The 25,499-nt window shown below is 42.6% G+C and overlaps 1 protein-coding gene across 1 annotated transcript in view; it reads left to right on the top strand.

Annotated features, from left to right (window-relative positions):
* LOC115103594 (MAGUK p55 subfamily member 2-like) overlaps nt 1–25,499 on the top strand; it is a 48,321-nt gene that overhangs the window by 3,724 nt on the left and 19,098 nt on the right. The window lies entirely within an intron of this gene.

Here is a 25,499-nt window from a genome sequence, read left to right as displayed (position 1 = left end):
AGAGACGAAGGTTGAAAGTCATGCGTCCTCCGATACACAACCCAACCAAGCCGCACTGCTTCTTAACACAGTGCGCATCCAACCCAGAAGCCAGCCGCACCAATGCACCGGAGGATACACCGTGCACCTGGCCACCTTGGCTAGCGCACACTGCGCCCATCCCGCCACAGGAGTCGCTGGTGCGCGATGAGACAAGGACACCCCTACCGACGAAGCCCTCCCTAACCTGGGCGACGCTAGGCCGGTTATGACAGAGCCTGGGCGCGAACCCAGGGACTCTGATGGCACAGCTGGCGCTGCAGTACAGCGCCCTTAACCACTGCGCCACCCGGGAGGCCTTTTATTTGTATTTCATGTAATGGACATACACAAAATAGTCCAAATTGGTGAAGTGCAATGAAAAATTACTTGTTTCACAAAATTCTAAAAAATGTTAAACGGAAAAGTGGTGCGTGCATATGTATGTATTCACCCCCTTTGCTATGAAGCCCCTAAATAAGATCTGGTGCAACCAATTATCTTCAGAAGTCACATAATTTGTTAAATAAAGTCCACCTGTGTGCAATTTAAGTGTCACTTGATCTCAGTATATATACACCTGTTCTGAAAGGCCCCAGAGTCTGCAACACAACTAAGCACCACCAAGCAAGCGGCACCATGAAGACCAAGGAGCTCTCCAAACAGGTCAGGGACAAAGTTGTGGAGAAGTACAGATCAGGGTTGGGTTATAATAAAAAGTATCCAAAACTTTGAACTTCCCACGGAGCACCAGAAAATCATTTATTTAAAAATTGAAAGAATATGAGACCACAACAAACCTTCCAAGAGAGGGCCGCCCACCAAAACTCACAGACCAGGCAAGGAGGGCATTAATCAGAGAGGCAACAAAGAGACCAAAGATAACCCTGAAGGAGCTGCAATGCTCCACAGCGGAGATTGAAGTATCTTTCCATAGGACAACTTTAAGCTGTAAACTCCACAGAGCTGGGCTTTACGGAAGAGTGGCCAGAAAAATGCCATTGCTTAAAGAAAAACATGAGCAAACACGTTTGGTGTTTGCCAGAAGGCGTGTAGAGACTCCCCAAACATATGGAAGAAGGTACTCTCGTCAGATGTTACTAAAAATTGAGCTTTTGGGCCATCAAGAAAAACCCTATGTCTGGCACAAACCCAACACCTCTCATCACCTGAAAACACCCGCCCCACAGTGAAGCATGATGGTGGCAGCATTATGCTGTGGGATGTTTTTCATTGGCAGGGACTGGGAAACTGGTCCGAATTGAAGGAATGATGGATGGAGCTAATACAGAGAAATTCTTGAGGGAAACCTGTTTCAGTCTTCCAGAGATTTGAGACTGGGACGGAGGTTCACCTTCCAGCAGGACAATGACCCTAAGCATACTGCTAAAGCAACACTCGAGTGTTTAAGGGGAAACATTTAATTGTCTTGGAATGGCCTAGTCAAAGCCCAGACCTCAATCCAATTGAGAATCTATGATATAATTTAAAGATTTCTGTACACCAGCAGGAACCCATCCAACTTGAAGGAGCTGGTGCAGTTTTGCCTTGAAGAATGAGCAGAAATCCCAGTGGCTAGATGTGCCAATCTTATAGAGACATATCCCAAGAGACTTGCAACTGAAATTGCTGCAAAAGGTGGCTCTACAAAGTATTGACTTTGAGGGATGAATAGTCATGCACATTCAAGTTTAATTAAAGTCTTATTTCTTGTTTGTTTCACAATAAAATATTTTGCATCTTCAAAGTGGTAGGCATTTGTGTACATCAAATGATACAAACCCACAAAAAAAATATTTATTTTATTCCAGGTTGTAAGGCAACAAAATAGGAAAAATGCCAAGGGGGAGCTAGGCTTGTCTGACCACAGATCTATAGGTCGATAGCCCTAGGAGATGTGTTATACAGCAGCTCTGTCTATCAGTCAGAGTGTGTGCAGATAAAGCCGACCAGATCGACCATACTCAGTCCTTGGCGTCAGAATAGCATCATGGGAGACCTGTGGTTTCTGGCATACTGTAGGTTTTATTGGACTGGACCTCTGTGTGTATGTCTTTGTGTGTGTGCATGTGTGTGTGTGTATGCTTGCGTGCATATGTACACATATGCGTGTGTGTGTGTGTGCCTGTTGTGGCTCTCCCTACAAAGGGGCTATTTTCAGCCCTAGCTTATTAGAGTAGATCAGTGGACAGAGAGGAAAGGAGAGCTGCTGGCTTACTATGGGATGGATGTAAGGTAGCCATCGCCAGCCAAGCACACACATGGAAGTTGGAACACCATTAAATCTAATGAAATATTTCACAGGACAGATACTGTATGGCTGGATTCACTGATACAGGACGTATTTCTCTTCTTACCATTTTACAGATAAAGTATATTTTCTTTTACGACTGTTTTGACAAGTCATACAATTCTTCTGAATTGAAATGTTATTCGAAGATGAGCAATGACATTTTCACTCCTTATCACATTCATCAGTTGAGTCCATCTATTCGAATGTAATTGGTGCCACTGTCTATTTTAAATCAAAGCAACTATTACTTTGGGAAAATATGCCTCAACAATGTTTTGTGGGGGTAATAGGTAGGCCTAAAGCCACTCGTCACCGGTGTTGTGTAATGGGTCTGCTGTTGGTCAGTGTGTTGTTGTTGACCACACGACTGCCCTCTGACAAGATGTGTTAATAGGCTACTGAGGGGGTTAACAGGCTACCTGAGTTCAAGGGTCACTAATTAAAAATGTTTCAGCAGCAATGGTTCTCTATTTTGACTTTAGACCAGCAGTACGAGAGAAGAAACATTTGCGGTCATGAGAGTTTGTGGTCGTCATACCGATTAATTTGTTTGTTGCTAAATCTTTTGTTTGCGGCTACTCGGCTATGCTTTCCATTATGTTCAAAGTAGCCTGAATCCTAACTACAGTGATTTTGGTCACTATTCACTTGAAAGTTCATGTTAATGCTAATGTAAATCCTTACTTTGTTTGTCCTTGACTGTAATTGTAGAGGGGTCCTTCGTGTTTCCTGGTCGGAGATTGTGAGAGACAAACGGGGGTGCGTTCCAGAGCTTTTAAACTGTTGATTTGGCATGTTTCAATGGCTTGAATGAAAAAGTCAATGTTGCCAAAGCGAAGTGATGCACATAACAATTATGAAAACAACAGCGACAAGAATAAGAGCAGTACCTATAATAGTAAAGAAAACGTATATATATAACAGATTAAACAAGTAAATATCTAATACAGAAGTGTAATAACTGTATTAATGGTAGAAGCAGGTGTAATCTATGTGAGTCATTCAAGAGTCACTCCTCATATCTTACTGCCTGTCTTGGTGCCTCGGAAGTGTACGTGTTCTGTAAGTGTTCTGAGGAGGAGTAGCGAGAAGGATCGGAGGACCAATGCGCAGCGTTGTAAGTGTCCATCATGTTTAATCAAACACAACAGAACAAAACAATGAACGTGAATAAACGAAACAGTGCCGTGTGGTATCAAACGCTGACACGAATGACAAACACCCACAACTCAAAAGTGAAACCAGGCTACTTAAGTATGATTCTCAATCAGGGACAACGATTGACAGCTGTCTCTGATTGAGAACCATACTAGGCCGAACACAGAAATCCCAAATTATAGACAAACGAACATAGACAACCCACCCAACTCACGCCCTGACCATACTAAAACAAAGATATAATAACAGAACTAAGGTCAGAACGTGACAAGAAGAGTCTGTAAATGAGGGGAATCTGGCCGATATCTTTCTAGCAGACGTTATCAAAACACTTTGAAGCAGCAAAATGGCTTCTTACAGTGTGTTGGTAGAGTACATTTGTCTGCCGCCTCAGGCTCTTATTATTGTTTGCTTAAGTAAGAGTTTCTGCTCTTTATTCTGCTCCTTTAATATTTTTTTCTCTCTCTCTCTCTCTCTCTCTCTCTCTCTCTCCCTCTCTCTCTCATCCTATAGGTATCATGCTCTCTCTTAAAACATCTCCTTTCAGAATTCGACATATACAGGACCTCTGTGCATGGTTTTCTCCTCTTCGGGGGGCGAGACAGTGTTTTGGCGGGTTGGTGCTGAAGTGGGGCCGCTGCTCTCTCTTTTTGTGCTGCTCTCTCTTTTTGTTCTCCTTTATTGCCCCTACCTCTCCATTCTTACCATACGTTGAGCCTGTTGTCATGGATACCACGAATTAGCTACACCGGAAGCCCACTCTGTCTGTGACTGCACAGGCCTTCTCTCTTGTTCATGTCTCTTTACATTGTCCTGTGAGAATAGATACCCGCACACAGTCGAAGGGTTAGAAGAAATCCAGAGGTCTTCACATTCCAAAATGGAACTGGGGCTTTCCCACCGAGCCTGATATGCATAATTAAAACATGTTTATATAGAGATCCATTCTGAACGGACCCAAGGACTACTAGACCCATTTCGCATATAGACCTGTTTGGATCCAGACCCGGTCCGATTTGATCCGAGGAAAGCTACTTAATTAACCAGAGCTGATAAAGCGCGTGGGAGAGGAGGGAGAGAGAGGTGCTGCTCTAGCAGGCGGGAGAGAGGCCGTACTGTGTGAGCAAGTGAAACAAGTGAAACGGGAGCAGGGAGGGAGAGACGAGACACAGCAACCAACTAAACCGACTCGCGTTACAGGAGACTAGGTTATTTATCATCAAATATGATTACGTTGTACTTGTCTTGACTGCATCAAACCGGGAGAAGTTAGTTAAGATAGCTAACGTTAAGCTAGCTATCTCCTAACTTTTGCCCCACACGGAGGCTATGACTGTAGCCTATTGCCACTTGGATGACTTATGATTGGCCAACTACAACAACAAGCTAATCACTCGGTTCCTGGATCAGGCCTCGGGTATTCAGGTACAGGTAGATTTATGGAGACCTCTAGCTAATATGCATAAATATGGACAAGACTTAGATTTAAGTGCCTTTGAACGGGGTATGGTAGTAGGTGCCAGAACTGCAACACTGCTGGATTTTTTTACTCTCAACAGTTTACCGTGTGTATCAAGAATGGTCCGCCACCTGAAGGACATCCAGACAACTTGACACAACCGTGGGAAGCGTTAGAGTCAGCATCGGCCAGCATCCCTGTGGAACGCTTTCGACACCTTGCAGAGTCCATGCCCGACGAATCGATGCTGTTCTAAGGGCAAAACAGGGGGCAACTCAATGTTAGGAAGGTGTTCCTAATGTTTTGTACACTCAGTGTATATAAGTCAAGAAAACATCAGTGCTTATTGGTCGTCCATCGTTCAAACTTGAATATAATCTGCTGATGGGAAAACAGCACTCTCTGCTGGTGAATATTATACTAAGAAAAATGCCCAAATGCACCTGTTGGATTCTATGCTGGTATAAATGTGTATCGTTACTGTACATTAGAGGTCTTCATGGATCCTCCTGTACCCGAATACCCGAGACCCGATCCTGGACCGAGCGAGTTCGGATCCAGATTTTTTTTCAAACGTCACGGGTCTGGGTCGGATCTGATATGATTGTCGGATCTCGGTTATGTGTAGTTTTAACTGACTTGTCCGGAAGGACCCATACAGACCCGAACACGACTACTGCAGTAGAGAGAGAGAGAAATTGCGTAATTTATGCTGCTGCTCTTTGCTTTTCACGAGAGTGGCGCGTGTAGCTTGTGGTTGTTGGCCAATCATAAGTCATCAAAGTGTCAATAGGCTAAAACCATAGAGTCTATATGTGGGCAAATGGAATGGAATGGAATGGAAGATGGAATTAAAATGATGGAGTTAAAGGAGCAGGATAGGCTACAATGACCAAGAGCCAACAGGTAGACTGCTACTTTACAGTGGCTTGTGAAAGTATTCACCCCTCCTTGGCATTTTTCCTATCTTGTTGCCTTACAACCTGGAATTAAAATATATATTTTTTTTTTGGGGGGGGTTGTATCATTTGATTTACACAACATGCCTACCAATGTAAAGATGTATAACTATTCACCCCCCTCTAGCCACCTTTTGCAGCAATTTCAGCTGCAAGTCTCTTGGGATATGTCTCTATAAGATTGGCACATCTAGCCACTGGGTTGTTTGCCCATTCTTCAAGGCAAAACTGCACCAGCTTCTTCAAGTTGGATGGGCTCCTGCTGGTGTACAGCAATCTGTAAGTCATACCACAGATTCTCAATTGGATTGACTAGGCTTTGACTAGGCCATTCCAAGACAAAGACATGTAAATGTTTACCCTTAAACCACTCGAGTGTTGCTTTAGCAGTATGCTTAGGGTCATTGTCCTGCTGGAAGGAATATTGAAACAGGTTTCCCTCATGAATTTCTCTGCATTTAACACCATCCATCATTCCTTAATTTCTGACCAGTTTCCCAGTCTCTGCCGATGAAAAACATCCCACAGCATGATGCTGCCACCACCATGCTTCACTGTGGGGATGGTGTTCTCGGGTGGTGAGAGGTGTTGGGTTTGTGCCAGACATAGCGGTTTCCTTGATGGCTAAAAAGCTCAATTTTAGTCACATCTGACCAGAGTACCTTCTTCCATATGTTTGGGGAGTCTCCCACACGCCTTTTGGCGAACACCAAACGTGTTTGCTTATTTATTTATTTAAGCAATGGCTTTTTTCTGGCCACTCTTCTGTAAAGCCCAGCTCTGTAGAGTGTAAGGCTTAAAGTAGTACTATGGACAGATACTCCAATCTCCGCTGTGGAGCTTTGCAGCTCCTTCAGGGTTATCTTTGGACTCTCTCTCTGATTAATGCCCTCCTTGCCTTGTCCGTGAGTTTTGGTGAGTGGACCTCTCTTGGCAGGTTTGTTGTGGTGCCATATTCTTTACATTTTTAAATAATGGATTTACTGGTGCTCCGTGTTCAAAGTTTCTGATATTTAAAAAAAACACAACCCTGTTTATAATTTAAATGTCACATTTATTAAACCAGGTAGGCCAGTTGAGAGCAAGTTCTCATTTACAACTGCGACCTGGCCAAGATAAAGCAAAGCAGTGCGACACAAACAACAACACAGAGGTACACATGGAATAAACAAACGTACAGTCAATAACACAATCGAAAAAGTCTATATACAGTGTGTTTTATTTTATTTTTATTTCACCTTTATTTAACCAGGTAGGCAAGTTGAGAACAAGTTCTCATTTACAATTGCGACCTGGCCAAGATAAAGCAAAGCAGTTCGACACATACAACGACACAGAGTTACACATGGAGTAAAACAAACATACAGTCAATAATACAGTATAAACAAGTCTATATACAATGTGAGCAAATTAGGTGAGAAGGGAGGTAAAGGCAAAAAAGGCCATGGTGGCAAAGTAAATAAAATATAGCAAGTAAAACACTGGAATGGTAGTTTTGCAATGGAAGAATGTGCAAAGTAGAAATAAAAATAATGGGGTGCAAAGGAGCAAAATAAATAAATAAATTAAATACAGTTGGGAAAGAGGTAGTTGTTTGGGCTAAATTATAGGTGGGCTATGTACAGGTGCAGTAATCTGTAAGATGCTCTGACAGTTGGTGCTTAAAGCTAGTGAGGGAGATAAGTGTTTCCAGTTTCAGAGATTTTTGTAGTTCGTTCCAGTCATTGGCAGCAGAGAACTGGAAGGAGAGGCGGCCAAAAAAGAATTGGTTTTGGGGGTGACTAGAGAGATATACCTGCTGGAGCGTGTGCTACAGGTGGGAGATGCTATGGTGACCAGCGAGCTGAGATAAGGGGGACTTTACCTAGCAGGGTCTTGTAGATGACATGGAGCCAGTGGGTTTGGCGACGAGTATGAAGCGAGGGCCAGCCAACGAGAGCGTACAGGTCGCAATGGTGGGTAGTATATGGGGCTTTGGTGACAAAACGGATTGCACTGTGATAGACTGCATCCAATTTGTTGAGTAGGGTATTGGAGGCTATTTTGTAAATGACATCGCCAAAGTCGAGGATTGGTAGGATGGTCAGTTTTACAAGGGTATGTTTGGCAGCATGAGTGAAGGATGCTTTGTTGCGAAATAGGAAGCCAATTCTAGATTTAACTTTGGATTGGAGATGTTTGATATGGGTCTGGAAGGAGAGTTTACAGTCTAACCAGACACCTAAGTATTTGTAGTTGTCCACGTATTCTAAGTCAGAGCCGTCCAGAGTAGTGATGTTGGACAGGCGGGTAGGTGCAGGTAGCGATCGGTTGAAGAGCATGCATTTAGTTTTACTTGTATTTAAGAGCAATTGGAGGCCACGGAAGGAGAGTTGTATGGCATTGAAGCTTGCCTGGAGGGTTGTTAACACAGTGTCCAAAGAAGGGCCGGAAGTATACAGAATGGTGTCGTCTGCGTAGAGGTGGATCAGAGACTCACCAGCAGCAAGAGCGACCTCATTGATGTATACAGAGAAGAGAGTCGGTCCAAGAATTGAACCCTGTGGCACCCCCATAGAGACTGCCAGAGGTCCGGACAGCAGACCCTCCGATTTGACACACTGAACTCTATCAGAGAAGTAGTTGGTGAACCAGGCGAGGCAATCATTTGAGAAACCAAGGCTGTCGAGTCTGCCGATGAGGATGTGGTGGTTGACAGAGTCGAAAGCCTTGGCCAGATCAATGAATACTGTGCAAATGTCGTGAGGAGGTAAGGCAATAAATAGGCCATAGTAGCAAAGTAACAATTACAATTTAGCTAATTAACACTTGAGTGATAGATGTGAAGATGATGATGTGTAAGTAGAAATACTGGTGTGCAAAGGAGAAAAAAAGTTAATAAAAACAATATGGGGATGAGGTAGGTAGATTGGATGGGCTATTTACAGATGGTCTGTGTACAGCTGCAGCGACCAGTAAGCTGCTCAGATAGCTGATGCTTAAAGTCAGTGAGGGAGATATAAGTCTCCAACTTTAGCGATTTTTGCAATTCATTCGAGTCATTGGCAGCAGAGAACTGGAAGGAAAGGCGGCTTTGGGGCATTGGCGGCTTTGGGGCATTGGGGATGACCATTGAGATATACCTGCTGGAGCATGTGCTACGGGTGGGTGTTGTTATGGTGACCAGTGAGCTGAGATAAGGCGGAGCTTTACCTAGCAAAGACTTATAGATGACCTGGAGCCAGTGGGTCTGGCGACAAATATGTAGCGAGGGCCAGCCGACGAGAGCATACAGATTGCAGTGGTGGGTGTTATATGGGGCTTTGGTGACAAAACGGACGGCACTTTGATAGACTGCATGCAGTTTGCTGAGTAGTGTTGGAGGCTATTTTGTAAATGACATTGCCGAAGTCAAGGATCGGTAGGATAGTCAGTTTTACGAGGGTATGTTTGACAGCTCGAGTGAAGGAGGCTTTCTTGCGAAATAGGAAGCCGATTCTAGATATCATTTTGGATTGGAGATGTTTAATATGAGGCTGGAAGGAGAGTTTCCAGTCTCACCAGACACCTAGGTATTTGTAGTTGTCCACATATTCTAAGTCAGAACCGTACAGAGTAGTGATGCTAGTCGGGCGGGCGGATGCAGGCAGCGATCGGTTGAAAAGCATGCATTTAGTTTTACTAGTGTTTAAGAGGAGTTGGAGGCCACAACTGGAGGTTAGTTAACACAGTGTCCAAAGAAGGGCCAGATGTATACAGAACGGTGTTGTCTGCGTAGAGGTGGATCAGGGAGTCACCCACAGCAAGAGCGACATCATTGATATATACAGAGAACAGAGTCGGCCCGAGAATTGAACCCTGTGGTACCCCCATAGAGACTGCCAGAGGTCCAGACAACAGGCCCTCCGATTTGAAACACTGAACTCTATTAGAGAAGTAGTAGGTGAACCAGGCGAGTCAGTCAGACTCAACAACCAAGGCTGTTGAGTTTGCCGATAAGAATACGGTGATTGACTTCTGGCAATGGCGAAGCTCTAACAAGACGGGTCTGCATAGCGTCCTCGAACTCTCAAACAATATTATTGGATTTTGACATGGTTTACCTGTTCGTTAATCGTGAACTGGAAGTTTAAACATCTTTTGTGTCGCCAAAGCCTCAGACGAGGCATGGAAAATGCCCCTCTCTGACAGCCCTTCTTCGGCCTCTGTGAATGCTAGCTCGGAAGAAGCACCAGCATGGTTCAGAATGGAGATGGACAAGGGTATAACATAAATCCAAGAGACACTTTCTGAACACCTCAGAAAAATGTATGTATTGGTCGATAAACTCCACGAAGACCAGAAAGTCACAAAGGGATGAGTGACAAAGTTAGAAGAGGAGAAATTAGATTATTACGAAAATTTCCGAAGCCGCTCAAATTTGAGATTTCAAGGTTTCCTGGAGGCCGGAGAGGGAAGAGACGTGATCTCCTTTCTACAGGAATGGATTCCCAAAATTCTGGATCTACCTCCTCCCACGCACCCACTGGAGATCGAGAGGGCCCATCGCACCCTACGGAGGTGACTGCCTGGCCAGGTTGCACCCAGGGCATTTGTCATTACATTTCTACAGTACCAGGACACTGTTCGCATCCTCTCTGCTGCCCGAGCAAAGGGAGAGCTCAAGTACGGAGATGCCAGAATCATGATCTTTCCGGATCTTTCTCCCATACTACACAAGAGGAGGATGACTTTCTCCCCACTGAATAGACTTCTGCGTCAGGCTGGCTTGGCATACGGCCTGCGCTACCCAGCAACTTTGTGGATCGAATCCAAGAGTGGTGAGTGCACATTTGACTATGTGAAGATGGCTGAAACATACATGAGGAAAGAACTTCCTGACTTGTTCACATCTACTACACCTAGAGGAACTGTCTTTTGAACTTAGATATAGTGGATAGTGAACTGTTAGCACATGAGGAAACAACGGAATTAGTCATATGATCGACTAGCTGGCTGGCTGGCTAGATGGCTAATGTTGTCTGTGCTATTTAGCCAGCTCGCTAGGTTTACAAGGATGTAGCTATAGCTACTATACAGCCACACTATGTCAGGTAGTTACACTTTTGCTGTATACTTTTATTTTACTCAGAGAGGCCGAGTCGGGTTTGGTTAAATAGTTATGTGGCTTTTGACTGGGTTTCAAGCCTAAATGTTGTTTATATTACTTCAGGGAATGTTAGCACTATTACGTTGGCTGGCTCGTTTATTGTTAGAGATGTATGCTAGCGTTAGTGATACGAGGCAGGGATAAGCTGCACACTGGCTGGCCACCTAATTGCCAGATGGCTGATAGCTTTACACTTGTGTATGTGCATACATGTGTGTATATATAATATTTTGGGGGGGGAGGGTGAACTCAGGAGGATGGTGATCGTTTAACTACTTGTCCCTATTTTATATTTGAGAGATGATAGTTATCGTCTGGTAAAGGTCTTCATTTATACATCACAGCTTGATGTCTTTTTGCCTGACCTGCTGGGGTGCTTTTGTGGTCATCGCTTTTGTCGCCGCGCAGCACAGGTTTCAGGGCGCATTGGGGAATGCCGATTGGTTGACATTTGGGTGTGCGGGTAGGCTCTGTTGGTGACTATGAACGCCCCCGAGGTTTTTGTTGTTGTTGTTGAGACATGCTCAAGTGGGGATAAATAGTCTGGTCAATATTTGTTGTAATCAAATTGTATTTTGTTACTTGACGAACAATATTTTCATGCTACAAGGAACAGTCAATGTACTTCTAATCCCATCTACATGTCATTTAGAATTAACCTAATTAGAGCGATGCTATGCATAGCAGGTACATCTAGCTTTAAGACTAGCGTCTAAGGATATGGGTTCTTTAACTCCCTCAGTTGGGGAGGAGGTTGGGTAGGTTTGTGGTAGGGTCAGGGTATTAGCTCACAAGATGTTTACTACTTTATACTTTCATCATTTCATTTTGTACAAGTTGTAGACACTCAACGCAATTTGGTTTCTTTCTTTTTCCCTATGTCTTATTTTAAAGATGTCGGCACCTAATATCTATACATTTATGACACTTAACATTAAGGTACTAAATGCCCAGTCAAGCGCAAACACATTCTGAATCATCTAAAGCAGCATAAGGTTGATATAGTTCTTCTTCAGGAGACACACCTGACTGACTCTGAGCATGATAAACTGAAGAGAGAATGGGTGGGTCAAGTGTACTATTCATCTTTCACCTCTCGCAAGAGGGGTGGCCATACTCATAAATAAGCATTGCCCCTTTCAGATACAATCTCAGGTTAAAGACAAAGGGGGTAGGTTTGTGATCATTCAAGGTTTCATTAACACTGAGCCCATTACCATTGTGAATGTTTATGGGCCTAACCATGATGATCCTAAATTGTTACCAATAAATATTTTTGAAGTTAATGTGCCCATCATCAGAGATCATAATGGCAGGGGAATTTAACTTGGTACTGGACCCTTCCAGTGATAGATATTCCTCTAATAGTATCAACCTCACACAGGCAGCTAAAATGTTAAAGGCAGAAATGAAACATTTTGGACTTGTAGACTTATGGAGATTTCACAACCAAAAGGAATACTCATTTTTTTCTCCACTGTCCATAACAGTTACTTTAATTTACATATTTCTTATTAGAGAATTATTCCTGCAGCCAAGGAAAGTTTAACTACTGGGTGTGAGGACTTACAAAGATGTATATCAGATCATTCTGCCCTGCTGGCTTCAGTACCACTCAGTAAAACACAACCACCCTCAAGAGGATGGAGGTTTGGCACATACTTACTAAATAATCCCACATTTGTAACATTTCTGAACACTTATATAGACATATTTTTTAGCACCGATAACAACTCTGCCCCCCTAATTCTATGGGAAGCTTTCCTTGCATATCTGAGGGGGCAAATCATAGCCTTTAGTTCAGGTGCTCGTAAGATGTATAAGGCTCTTGTAGATTCATTGGACAATGAAATTAGAGATCTGGAAAATGGACATAGTGTAACATTTGACAACTCAACTCTAGAAAAATTAGACTCGATTGGAAAATAACACCCTGATGACCCATAAAGTGGAAAATGCTCTTAGGAGAACAAAACAAAACTACTACGAACATGGAGATAAAGCAGGGAAGTTGCTTGCTTGGCAGATAAGATGAGAGGATCCTAGTAGAGTTATTAGCTCCATTAAGCTGCCCAATAACACAGTTGTTCAGTCCTGAGGAAATTAATCTAGTCTTCAGGAAGTTTTATAAAACATTGTACAAGTCTGAAGGGGATGTCCCTGCCACAATGCATGAGTTTTTGAACAAACTCAATTTACAAACTTTAACTGATGAGGATAGAGAGCACCTGGAGAAAGAGATTACCACAGAGGAAATTAGGGAATCCATTTTCAACACTGCTTGGGGAAAATCACCAGGGTTAGACGGATTCCCTATTGAATTCTATCGATCCTTTTTACCCAAACTAATTGAGCCTTTTTGCAGTATGTTTAATTATGCCATAGAGACAGAAAAGCTCCCAGACCCATTTGAACAGGCACTGATCACAGTTTTGTTAAATTCTGGGAAAGATCCTCTGCTTTGTGGGTCATAAAGACCAATATCTCTATTGAACACATCATACAAGATTCTTGCGAAACTCATAGCTCTTAGACTGGATGAGGTTCTTCCGGACTTGGTTGATGTGGACTAAACAGGCTTTGTAAGAAACCGCGCATCTCCTGATAATATCAGAAGATTATTTAATATTATGTATTATGACCAAGAATCTGTAGTGACCGCTTCATTAGATGCTGAAAAAGCTTTTGACCGTATAGAATGGAACTACCTGTTTGAAGTTTACAGAGGATGAATATTGGACCTAAGTATGTAGGTCTGATGAGATTACTGTACAAATGTCCGGTAGCTCAGATCCTGACTAATGGAAACATTTCCTCACAGTTCTCCCTATCACGTGGCACAAGACAGGGTTGTCCCGCAAGTCCGCTCCTTTTTTCTTTGGCTATAGAGCCACTGGCAGAAGCTTTAAGATCTCATCCATCCATCCATGGTGTTCGTATAGGTGGGCGTGAACATCTGGTCTCGCTCTATGCCGATGACATTTTTCTTTACCTCGCTAAACCAGAAATTTCACTCCGAACATGAGTTGACATCCTGAAAGAATATGGGACCTTTTCAGGATATAAAATAAAATAAATATTGAATAGTATAATTATGCCTTTTAACCTGTTGCTTCTACTCGGGACGCTTGCGTCCCAACTAGAGCTCTGGAAATGCAAATGCGCTACGCTAAATGCTAATAGTATTAGTTAAAACTCAAAAGTTCATTAAAATACACATGCAGGGTATCGAATTAAAGCTACACTCGTTGTGAATCCAGGCAACAAGTCAGATTTTTAAAATGCTTTTCGGCGAAAGCACGAGAAGCTATTATCTGATAGCATGCAACACCCCAAAAGACCCACAGGGGACGTAAACAAAATAATTAGCATTTCGGCGTTACACAAACCGCACAATAAAATAGAAAACATTCATTACCTTTCACCATCTTCTTTGTTGGCACTCCTAGATGTCCCATAAACACTATTTGGGTCTTTATTTCGATTAAATCGGTCCATATAAAGCCTAGATATCGTTATATGTAGACTGTGTGATAAACGAAAAAACATTGTTTCAAAACGTAACGTCATTTTTTAAAATTCAAAAAGTCGACGATAAACTTTCACAAAACACTTCGAAATACGTTTGTAATGCAACTTTAGGTATTAGTAAACGTTAATAAGCGATAAAATTCATCAGGAGGCGATGTAAAGATCATTAGCTGTCCGTCTGGAAAAATGTCCGGCTAGAAACTCAACGAAAATATCCGGTCCTAGACCGGATTAGATACGGTGTCCTGCATGTGTTTGACCAAGAAAAAACTCGAAGGGAAATGACAAGACTCTAGACACTGTGTGGATGCTGTAGGTACTGCAACCTCAGTCAATTAATTGTGGTTCACCTTTATCAATGGGATCAAGTAGCGCATGGATATATTTTCCCATTTTCAGTGATCAGTTTTTCCTGTGCTTTTCGATGTAAATGCCGTTCTGGTAAAGCCACAGCAGTGATTTAACCAGTTTTTTAAACGTCTGAGTGTTTTCTATCCACACAGACTAAGCAAATGCATATACTATATTCCTGGCATGAGTAGCAGGGCGCTGAAATGTTGCGCGATTTTTAACAGAATGTTCAAAAAAGTAGAGGGTCGACTGAAGAGGTTAACAGGGCAGCTCTGCAGAACCCAATCCTAGACCAGCCGTTTTCTTGGAAACCACAGAAAATGACATATCTTGGATTGCAAATTCCTTCTGAAATTATTAAGACATATCAACTGAACTATACTCCACTTCTCAAAAAGGTTGGGGAAGAATTGGATAGATGGCAGGATTTACCCATTTCTCTTATTGGGCGGGTCAATTGTGTAAAGATGAATATATTACCAAAATTATTGTTCCTTTTTCAAACCTTGCCCTTTACTATTCCCAAAGGTTTTTTCAACGAACTTAATAGGAAGGTTTCTTCAATTCTGTGGAAAGGGAAACGCCCCAGAGTGAAACTCACAACTTTATTGCAAACCATACTCAGAAGGAGGACTTACTCTACCTGACACCCAGTAGTTGTTTTACTGGGCATCTCAGTTAAAGGCTGTGTGGGTATGACAAGATACAACACCAAGTTCACCCTCTTGGAGACAGATAGAGGAGTGTCTGACCCCTGCCACATTGGCATCTATACCTTATATTAGCCCACCTAAAGCTTTGCAAGGTCTCATAAACAACCCTTTCATTAAAAACACTTTAAATACATGGATTGAAGTCTGTAAACAAACAGAAGGGCTTAGATCTATATACGAACAAACACCTTTCTATAATAACCCCATTTTACCCAAAGCCCTGAGAGATGGTATTATTTTCTTGGTTTAACAAAGGAATTAAAACATTTGGTAATCTCTATAGAGAAGGTGAACTACTATCCTTTCCACAACTGGCATCTCATTTTCAGTTACCTCAACTAATTTCTTTAAATTAAATACCTACAGGTTAGGCATTATATTGCCACACATCAGGGAGGTAGGATTCAGCCCATGAGTAAACCTATAACTGATTAACTGTGGCTGGAAAGGAAAAGGGTAAAAGGTGTCATTTCTTACATGTTCTCTCGGCTTCAAGCTCTGTTGGGGAACGATGGTCCTCTGAAAGCTTGCATGAAGTGGCATGATGACCTTTGCATGACGTGGCATGATGTCTCGTTGAGGATGAGAAATGGGGAAAGCTATTTTTAGATGCTCAGGGTTTCTTTCATTTAACACAAGGCACCAGAGAGACTGTATAAGATCAATTCTAAATATTCAACATTTTGCCCAAGGTGTAAAACGGGAGTGGGCACACTTATGCATATGTTTTTGTCCTGCCCTGAAGTATGCAATTATTGGAAAGACATTATTCAGATCTTATCACAGGTCACTAATATGACAGTACAAACCAAATACTTACTTATTCTTCTTGGAGATGATTCTGTTCTACCAGTTAATATTTGCAGCAAAACCAGATCCATTACATTGGCAGTCATTGCAGACAATAAATGCACAGCTAGAGACGTCACCCTAGCTGCCTCATTACTTCTTTCTTCATTAATATAATGTTATTATTTGTTTTTGTGTTGAATGATTTATTTTCTAGCATGGAATGTGAAGGTCATTCTGTTTCTTTTTGTTGTTGTTAATGAGTGAAGCTAATACCGGTAGAGGGGAGGGAGGGGGGTGTTCCTGTGTTGGGGAGGGAAGGGTTTTGCACAATGTACCCCCATGTAGCATGGTGTTTTGTGTAGGTGGAAGGAGTAAAGGGGCATTATCTGTGTCATATTTTTCTGATTGTTAAATTGTATAAAAAGAAATGGCAATAAATATATTGTAAAAAAAATAAGAAGAAGAATACGGTGATTGACAGATTCGAAAGCCTTGGCCAGGTCGATGATGGCGGCTGCATAGTACCGTCTTTTATCAATGGCGGTTATGATATCGTTTAGTACCTTGAGCGTGGCTGAGGTGCACCTGTGACCAGCTCGGAAACCGGATTGCAAAGTGGAGAAGGTACTGGTGGGATTCGAAATGTTTGTTAACTTGGCTATCGAAGACTTTAGAAAGGCAGGGCAGGATGGATATGATCTGTACTTCTCCACAACTTTGACACTGACTTGTTTGGAGAGCTCCTTGGTCTTCATGTTGCCGCTTGCTTGGTGGTGCCCCTTGCTTAGTTGTGTTGCAGACTCTGGGGCCTTTTAGAACAGCTGTATATATACTGAGATCATGTGACAGATCATGTGACACTTAGATTGCACACAGGTGGACTTTATTTAACAAATTATGTGAAGGTAATTGGTTATACCAGATCTTATTTAGGGGCTTCATAGCAAAGGGGTGAATACATATGCACGCACCCCTTTTCCATTTGGAATTTTTTGGAATTTTGTGAAACAAGTAATTTTTTTGTTTTACTTCACCAATTATAACTTTTTTGTGTATGTCCATTACATGAAATCCAAATAAAAATCTATTTAAATTACAGGTTGTAATGCAACAAAACAGGAAAAACGCCAAGGGGGCTGAATACTTTTGCAAGGCACTGTGTTTTCTGAATGGACCTCTTGTTGTTTGTAACTGTGTTGGACGAGAAAGAGAGGCATACAGCCACCTCAATTAGCCTAGCTAGTTAACTAGCTAGTTAACTGGGGGGGGGGGGGGGGGGGCAGAGGGTTATACTAGCTTCTCCTGGTTAGATGCAGCCAAAACCGGTAATAAATAATCTTGTTAAATGATAAATAACCTAGCTATGTTAGCTATTAGTCTACTATAGCACGAGTCGGCTTGGTTGGTTGCTGTCTCTCGTCTCTCGTCTCCTCCCTGTTTAATGTGTCAATCGCTCATACTCACAGTAAACTTCACACACAGCACAGCACCTGGTCCTCTCTCTTCCTTCTCTCCCTCATGTTTTATCAGCTCCGGTTAATTAACCTGTTGCGACGAGCAATCCCGTATCCGGGATCCTATTTATAGCCTCAAGCTCATTACCATAACATAACGTTAACTATTCATGAAAATCGCAAATTAAATGAAATAAATGTATTTGCTCTCAAGCTTAGCCTTTTGTTAACAACACTGTCATCTCAGATTTTCAAAATATGCTTTTGAACCATAGCTAAACAACCATTTGTGTAAGAGTATTGATAGCTAGCATAGCATTAAGCCTAGCATTCAGCATGCAACATTTTCACAAAAACAAGAAAAGCATTCAAATAAAATCATTTACCTTTGAAGAACTTCAGATGTTTTCAATGAGGAGACTCTCAGTTAGATAGCAAATGTTCAGTTTTTCCAAAAAGATTATTTGTGTAGGAGAAATCGCTCCGTTTTGTTCATCACGTTTGGCTACGAAAAAAACCTGTATCCAGGAGTGTAATTATAGCCGCAAGCTCATTAGCATAACGCAACGTTAACTATTCATGAAAATCGCAAATGAAATGAAATAAATATTTTAGCTCTCAAGCTTAGCCTTTTGTTAACAACACTGTCATCTCAGATTTTCAAAATATGCTTTTGAACCATAGCTAAACAAGCATTTGTGTAAGAGTATTGCTAGCTAGCATAGCATTAAGCCTAGCATTCAGCATGCAACATTTTCACAAAAACAAGAAAAGCATTCAAATAAAATCATTTACCTTTGAAGAACTTCAGATGTTTTCAATGAGGAGACTCTCAGTTAGATAGCAAATGTTCAGTTTTTCCAAAAATATTATTTGTGTAGGACAAAACGCTCCGTTTTGTTCATCACGTTTGGCTACGAAAAAAACCTGTATCCAGGAGTGTAATTATCGCCGCAAGCTCATTAGCATAACGCAACGTTAACTATTCATGAAAATCGCAAATGAAATGAAATAAATATATTAGCTCTCAAGCTTAGCCTTTTGTTAACAACACCGTCATCTCAGATTTTCAAAATATGCTTTTGAACCATAGCTAAACAAGCATTTGTGTAAGAGTATTGATAGCTAGCATAGCATTAAGCCTAGCATTCAGCATGCAACATTTTCACAAAAACAAGAAAAGCATTCAAATAAAATCATTTACCTTTGAAGAACTTCAGATGTTTTCAATGAGGAGAATCTCAGTTAGATAGCAAATGTTCAGTTTTTCCGAAAATATTATTTGTGTAGGACAAATCGCTCCATTTTGTTCATCACGTTTGGGTAAGAAAAAAAACTAAAATTAAGTCATTACAACGCAAACTTTTTTCCAAATGAACTCCATAATATCGACAGAAACATGGCAAACGTTGTTTAGAATCAATCCTCAAGGTGTTTTTCACATATCTATCGATGATAAATCATTTGTGGCAGTTTTTTTATTTTTTTTATTTCACCTTTATTTAACCAGGTAAGCAAGTTGAGAACAAGTTCTCATTTACAATTGCGACCTGGCCAAGATAAAGCAAAGCAGTTCGACACATACAACGACACAGAGTTACACATGGAGTAAAACAAACATACAGTCAATAATACAGTAAAAAAAAACAAGTCTATATACAATGTGAGCAAATTAGGTGAGAAGGGAGGTAAAGGCAAAAAAGGCCATGGTGGCAAAGTAAATACAATATAGCAAGTAAAACACTGGAATGGTAGTTTTGCAATGGAAGAATGTGCAAAGTAGAAATAAAAATAATGGGGTGCAAAGGAGCAAAATAAATAAATAAATTAAATACAGTTGGGAAAGAGGTAGTTGTTTGGGCTAAATTATAGGTGGGCTATGTACAGGTGCAGTAATCTGTAAGATGCTCTGACAGTTGGTGCTTAAAGCTAGTGAGGGAGATAAGTGTTTCCAATTTAAGAGATTTTTGTAGTTCGTTCCAGTCATTGGCAGCAGAGAACTGGAAGGAGAGGCGGCCAAAGAAAGAATTGGTTTTGGGGGTGACTAGAGAGATATACCTGCTGGAGCGTGTGCTACAGGTGGGAGATGCTATGGTGACCAGCGAGCTGAGATAAGGGGGGACTTTACCTAGCAGGGTCTTGTAGATGACATGGAGCCAGTGGGTTTGGCGACGAGTATGAAGCGAGGGCCAGCCAACGAGAGCGTACAGGTCGCAATGGTGGGTAGTATATGGGGATTTGGTGACAAAACGGATTGCACTGTGATAGACTGCATCCAATTTGTTGAGTAGGGTATTGGAGGCTATTTTGTAAATGACATCGCCAAAGTCGAGAATTGGTAGGATGGTCAATTTTACAAGGGTATGTTTGGCAGCATGAGTGAAGGATGCTTTGTTGCGAAATAGGAAGCCAATTCTAGATTTAACTTTGGATTGGAGATGTTTGATATGGGTCTGGAAGGAGAGTTTACAGTCTAACCAGACACCTAAGTATTTGTAGTTGTCCACGTATTCTAAGTCAGAGCCGTCCAGAGTAGTGATGTTGGACAGGCGGGTAGGTGCAGGTAGCGATCGGTTGAAGAGCATGCATTTAGTTTTACTTGTATTTAAGAGCAATTGGAGGCCACGGAAGGAGAGTTGTATGGCATTGAAGCTTGCCTGGAGGGTTGTTAACACAGTGTCCAAAGAAGGGCCGGAAGTATACAGAATGGTGTCGTCTGCGTAGAGGTGGATCAGAGACTCACCAGCAGCAAGAGCGACCTCATTGATGTATACAGAGAAGAGAGTCGGTCCAAGAATTGAACCCTGTGGCACCCCCATAGAGACTGCCAGAGGTCCGGACAGCAGACCCTCCGATTTGACACACTGAACTCTATCAGAGAAGTAGTTGGTGAACCAGGCGAGGCAATCATTTAGAGTCGAAAGCCTTGGCCAGATCAATGAATACGGCTGCACAGTAATGTTTCTTATCGATGGCGGTTAAGATATCGTTTAGGACCTTGAGCGTGGCTGAGGTGCACCCATGACCAGCTCTGAAACCAGATTGCATAGCAGAGAAGGTATGGTGAGATTCGAAATGGTCGGTAATCTGTTTGTTGACTTGGCTTTCGAAGACCTTAGAAAGGCATGGTAGGATAGATATAGGTCTGTAGCAGTTTGGGTCAAGAGTGTCCCCCCCTTTGAAGAGGGGGATGACCGCAGCTGCTTTCCAATCTTTTGGAATCTCAGATGACACGAAAGAGAGGTTGAACAGGCTAGTAATAGGGGTGGCAACAATTTCGGCAGATAATTTTAGAAAGAAAGGGTCCAGATTGTCTAGCCCGGCTGATTTGTAGGGGTCCAGATTTTTCAGCTCTTTCAGAACTTCAGCTGAATGGATTTGGGAGAAGGAGAAATGGGGAAGGCTTGGGCGAGTTGCTGTTGGGGGTGCAGTGCTGTTGACCGGGGTAGGAGTTGCCAGGTGGAAAGCATGGCCAGCCGTAGAAAAATGCTTATTGAAATTCTCAATTATGGTGGATTTATCAGTGGTGACAGTGTTTCCTATCTTCAGTGCAGTGGGCAGCTGGGAGGAGGTGTTCTTATTCTCCATGGACTTTACAGTGTCCCAGAACTTTTTGAGTTAGTGTTGCAGGAAGCAAATTTCTGCTTGAAAAAGCTAGCCTTGGCTTTTCTAACTGCCTGTGTATAACGGTTTCTAGCTTCCCTGAACAGCTGCATATCACGGGGCTGTTCGATGCTAATGCAGAACGCCATAGGATGTTTTTGTGTTGGTTAAGGGCAGTCAGGTCTGGGGAGAACCAAGGGCTATATCTGTTCCTGGTTCTAATTTTCTTGAATGGGGCATGTTTATTTAAGATTGTTAGGAAGGCATTTTTAAAAATATCCAGGCATCCTCTACTGACGGGATGAGATCAATATCCTTCCAGGACACCCCGGCCAGGTCGATTAGAAAGGCCTGCTCGCTGAAGTGTTTCAGGGAGCGTTTTACAGTGATGAGTGGAGGTCGTTTGACCGCTGACCCATTACGGATGCAGGCAATGAGGCAGTGATCGCTGAGATCTTGGTTGAAGACAGCAGAGGTGTATTTAGAGGGGAAGTTGGTTAGGATGATATCTATGAGGGTGCCCGTGTTTAAGGCTTTGGGGGTACCTGGTAGGTTCATTGATAATTTGTGTGAGATTGAGGGCATCAAGTTTAGATTGTAGGATGGCTGGGGTGTTAAGCATGTTCCAGTTTAGGTCGCCTAGCAGCACGAGCTCTGAAGATAGATGGGGGCAATCAGTTCACATATGGTGTCCAGAGCACAGCTGGGGGCAGAGGGTGGTCTATAGCAGGCGGCAACGGTGAGAGACTTGTTTTTAGAGAGGTGGATTTTTAAAAGTAGAAGTTCAAATTGTTTGGGTACAGACCTGGATAGTAGGACAGAACTCTGCAGGCTATCTTTGCAGTAGATTGCAACACCGCCCCTTTGGCAGTTCTATCTTGTCTGAAAATGTTGTAGTTTGGAATTAAAATTTCTGAATTTTTGGTGGTCTTCCTAAGCCAGGATTCAGACACAGCTAGAACATCCGGGTTGGCAGAGTGTGCTAAAGCAGTGAAAAGAACAAACTTAGGGAGGAGGCTTCTAATGTTAACATGCATGAAACCAAGGCTATTACGGTTACAGAAGTCATCAAAAGAGAGCGCCTGGGGAATAGGAGTGGAGCTAGGCACTGCAGGGCCTGGATTCACCTCTACATCGCCAGAGGAACATAGGAGGAGAAGAATAAGGGTACGGCTAAAAGCAATAAGAATTGGTCGTCTAGAACGTCTGGAACAGAGAGTAAAAGGAGGTTTCTGGGGGCGATAAAATAGCATCAAGGTATAATGTACAGACAAAGGTATGGTAGGATGTGAATACAGTGGAGGTAAACCTAGGTATTGAGTGATGAAGAGAGATATATTGTCTCTAGAAACATCATTGAAACCAGGAGATGTCATTGCATGTGTGGGTGGTGGAACTAATAAGTTGGATAAGGTATAGTGAGCAGGACTAGAGGCTCTACAGTGAAATAAGCCAATAAACACTAACCAGAACAGCAATGGACAAGACATATTGACATTAAGGAGAGGCATCCTTGGTCGAGTGATCAAAAGGGTCCAGGGAGTGGAGAGGTTGGTTTGGGGGTCACGGCGATTTAGACAGCTAGCCAGGACATCGGTAGCAAGCTAGCATAGGATGGAGGTCTGTTGTTAGCCACCTCTTGCGTTCCGTCAGTAGATTAGTGGAGTTCCGTGTTGTAGAGGGGATTAGTCCAAATCACACAACAACAAAAAATAAAAACAATAGATATAGTTATAGAGGCCCAAGAAGAAACATAATAATAATAAAAATAAATAAATTGTCCGATTGTCTTTTCTGAGAGCAGCCGGTATGACAGCTAACGGTTAGCAGGCCGCAGATGGGCATTCAGGTAACGTCGCGACGGAGGAGCCAGCCGGATCTCCTTCGGGTAGATAACGTCGGCAGTCCAGTTGTGAAGGCCCGGTGGGGCTCCGCGTAGGCAGTAAAACGGGTCCGGATAGGTGACTGCAGCCCAGGAGTGATTGACGGAGCTCAGGAGTGATTGACGGAGCTGGCTAGCTCCGGAGTAATTGATGTTTGCTCCGGAATCGACGAAAGCAGATAGACACACGGATAGCAGCCAGCTAGCTGTGAGATCCGGGAGTGAATGTCCAGAGAGCAGTTGAAATCCAGGGACATGGAGAGAAAAATCGGTCCGGTATGTTCCGTTCCGAGCGCGCTGCGCCGTACAAAACTGGCGATAGATTTTCGAGTTAAAGGATAGCTGATGACCACAAACCGTGGTTAGCTAAATACTAACGAGTTGCCAGTAAAGAAGCTAACTAGCTTCTGATTAGCTCCTGGCTAGCTTCTGGCTAGCTTCTTGGAGTTTCTGGCTAGCTTCTGGCTAGCTTCTTGGAGGATTGCAGATTTGAGGTAAATAATACGTATTTATACATATCAATTGGTGAGGCAGGTTGCAGGAGAGTGTAATGAAGATGAGTTGATGGAAAATAAAAATAAAATGTATGTGAAAAAAGTTGTAAATATATATATATACACGACACGACAAGACGAGGACAAAAGACGTCTGAACTGCTATGCCATCTCGGGCATCTCGGGCAGTTGACTTTCTCCTCTGAAGAAAATGGAACACGCATGGAGCTGGAGATTACGCAATAATTTCGACGGAGGACACCGGGCGGACACCTGGTAAATGTAGTCTCTTATGGTCAATCTTCCAATGATATGCCTACAAATACGTCACAATGCTGCAGACACCTTGGGGAAACGACAGAAAGTGCAGGCTCATTCCTGGCGCATTCACAGCCATATAAGGAGACATTGGAACACAGGCCATTCAAAATCTGGACCATTTCCTGTATGAAATTTAATCTTGGTTTCGCCTGTAGCATTAGTTCTGGGGCACTCACAGATAATATATTTGCAGTTTTGGAAACGTCAGAGTTTTTTCTTTCCAAAGCTGTCAATTACATGCATAGTCGAGCATCTTTTCGTGACAAATTATCTTGTTTAAAACGGGAACGTTTTTTATCCAAAAATTAAAAGAGCGCCCCCTATCTCAAAGAAGTTAAGTACCTTAAAAATGGATTTTTCTGCTGCTTCCCTCATTCAGACCGAGTCTGGAACCGACCAGGTCTATACGAAAAGGGTCTAGTTGTCATCTATGCATATCGGATCCGGATGGGAAAACCCCACGTCCATTTTGGAACGTGTCCAATTTTTTGGGCCCGTGAGGGCCTCTACCATCCATTTTAGCTCTGATGACCGCATTCAAAATGGATGTCTGTTCTGGCTCACATGAGGGAACACTCTCAATACAAATGAATATTTTATTAATCTAAATGTTCATTAATGTCCCTCTCTCTCTCTCTCTCTCTCTTTCTCTCTCTCTCTCTCTGCCGGCAGCTGACACAGTTTGACTAAAGCCTCGACATGCCTGTGGCATTGACTTGCACCGAGCGTGGTGAGTTTTGTTTTTTCCTCTCCCTTCCTTTCCTCCCTCCACTCCTCCTTTCCTTCCTCCGGCCCCTCAACCTCCTCCTCCCTTACCCAGCTCATCTCCTCTCTGTAGCTCTGAAAAATGGGGCCGCCCCATGTTCTATATGACACCCACAGCCATTAACACCCACAGTTTCTCAATGCCGCAGCCAGAAAAGGGCTACTTTAATGAAGCCGTATAATGTGTAAATGGAGATTGAACTGACACTGTTACTTCCTGGAAGTAGACCCATTTTTCACTGCTTGTCCAGACAACTGCCGCCATCCTTTCCTGCATACGTTTTGGGATTTGGTGGAGGGAGTCTTGGGTCACACTTGACATTAAAGGGCAATCTGCAGTTGCTACATCCATTTGTTGACTTATAAATAAATTATATGTGCCCATATAAATGCCTCATGAGCTTAGTTCAACTGCCGTGCCCCATCACAACCCAAAATAAGCTTGTTTTACTCCAATATTTTAAAACAAAATAAATGTACACAAACACTGTGTAACCTCAAAACATGGTTAAAACTCTATTTGTGACATCATGGCTGGTCAGTCCTTGCATCCATAGCTCTTTCTATGAATTTGAGAG

The sequence above is a fragment of the Oncorhynchus nerka genome, linkage group LG21 (assembly GCF_034236695.1).
Source record: "Oncorhynchus nerka isolate Pitt River linkage group LG21, Oner_Uvic_2.0, whole genome shotgun sequence".
In the NCBI taxonomy this organism is placed as follows: Eukaryota; Metazoa; Chordata; class Actinopteri; order Salmoniformes; family Salmonidae; genus Oncorhynchus; species Oncorhynchus nerka.
Note: the sequence above shows the minus strand (reverse complement) of the source record. Positions and strands in the feature narration are given on the sequence as shown.